We start from the raw sequence: 1,682 nt of genomic DNA, 5'->3' as shown, positions 1-1,682 counted from the left end.
GAGTCTTCCTCCAATCCTGATGCCACGTTTTCCTTCATATAACCCTGCTTCTCAGATTATTTGCTCAGCATACAGGTTGAATAAGTATGGTGAAATAATACAACCCTGTCGCACACCTTTCTTAAATTTAAACCATTCAGTGTTCCCATGCTCTGTTTGATTTACTGCCTCTTGGTCCAGGTACAGATTCCTCATGAGCACAATGAAGTGTTCCGGAATACACTTCACAATGTTACCATAGCTTGTCGTGATCCACACAATTGAAAGCCTTTGCATAGTCTATAAAGGATAGGTAAACATCTTTCTGGTATTCTCTGCTTTCAACCAAGATCAATCGTACATCAGCAATGATAGCCCTCATTCCACATCCTCTTCTGAATCTAGCTTGAACTTCTGAAAGTTCGCTGTCAATGTATGCTTGTAGCCATTACTGTACTACCTTTAGTAAAACTTTGCTCTCATGGGATATCAAAGTTATTGTGTGATGATTTCCGCATTCCGTTGGGTTACCTCTCTCTGGGATGGGCACAATGGGATCTCTTCCAATCAGTCGGCCAGATGGTTGTCTTCCAAATTTCTTGGCAGAGATGAGTGAGTGCCTCCTGTGCCGCCTCACTTTCTTGAAAGATTTCAATTTGTATTCCACTGATATCTAGTGCCTTGTTCTTTGTAAATTCCTTCAATGCACCTTGGAGTTCTTCCTTCAGTATCATTGTCTCTTGAAATGGCTGATGTTCAAACATTTTGGTACAGTTGACTCTGTGTATTCCTTCCATCTTTTTTTGATGTTTTCTGAATCATTCAATATTTTACCCAGAGAATCCTTTGATGATGAAAGCTGAAGCTTGATTTTTTTCTTCAGTTCCCCCAGCTTGAGAAATCCTGAGCATGTTCTTCTCTTTTGGTGTGCTGACTCCAGCTCTTTGGACATTTAATTGTAATAGTTGACTTTGTCTTCTTGGGCTGACTTTTGAAATTTTCTGTTCAGCTCTTATACCTTCTCATTTCTTCCATTTGCTTTAGCATCTCTACGCTGGAGAGCAAGTTTCAGAGTCTCTTCTGACATCCATTTTGATCTTTTTCTTCTTTCTTGTCTTCTTAATGACTTTTTGCTTTCTTCCTGTATGATGTTCTTGATGTCATCCCACAATGTTTCTGGTCTTCAGTCTTTAGTGTTTAATTATCAAATCTGTTCAGATGATCTCTAAATTCAGGTGGGATATATTCAAGGTCATATTTTAGCTGTCGTGGACTTGTTTTCATTTTCTTCTGCTTCAGTTTGAATTTGCATAAGAGTAATTTCACAATCTGCCCCTGGCCTTGTTTTAGCTGATGATATGGAGCTTTTCCATCAGACATAGTCAATTTGATTTCTGTGTATTCCATCTGGTGAGGTTCATGTGTATAATACCTTCATGTGTATAAAGAAGGTATTTGAAATGAACAAATCATTGATTTTGCAGAATTCTATCATGCGATCTCCAGCATCATTTCTATCACCAAGGCCGTATTTTCCAATTACAGATCCTTCCTCTTTGTTTCCAACCTTTGCATTCCATCACCAGTAATGAGCAATACATCTTGATTGCATGTTTAATCAATTTCAGATTGAAGAAGTTGGTAGAATTCTTCTATTTCATCCTCACTGGCTTCAGTGGTTGGCGCGTAAATTTGAATAATAG

This window comes from Chrysochloris asiatica, unplaced genomic scaffold (genome assembly GCF_000296735.1).
Source record: "Chrysochloris asiatica unplaced genomic scaffold, ChrAsi1.0 scaffold00125, whole genome shotgun sequence".
Classification (NCBI taxonomy): Eukaryota; Metazoa; Chordata; class Mammalia; order Afrosoricida; family Chrysochloridae; genus Chrysochloris; species Chrysochloris asiatica.
This window is presented reverse-complemented; position numbering follows the sequence as displayed.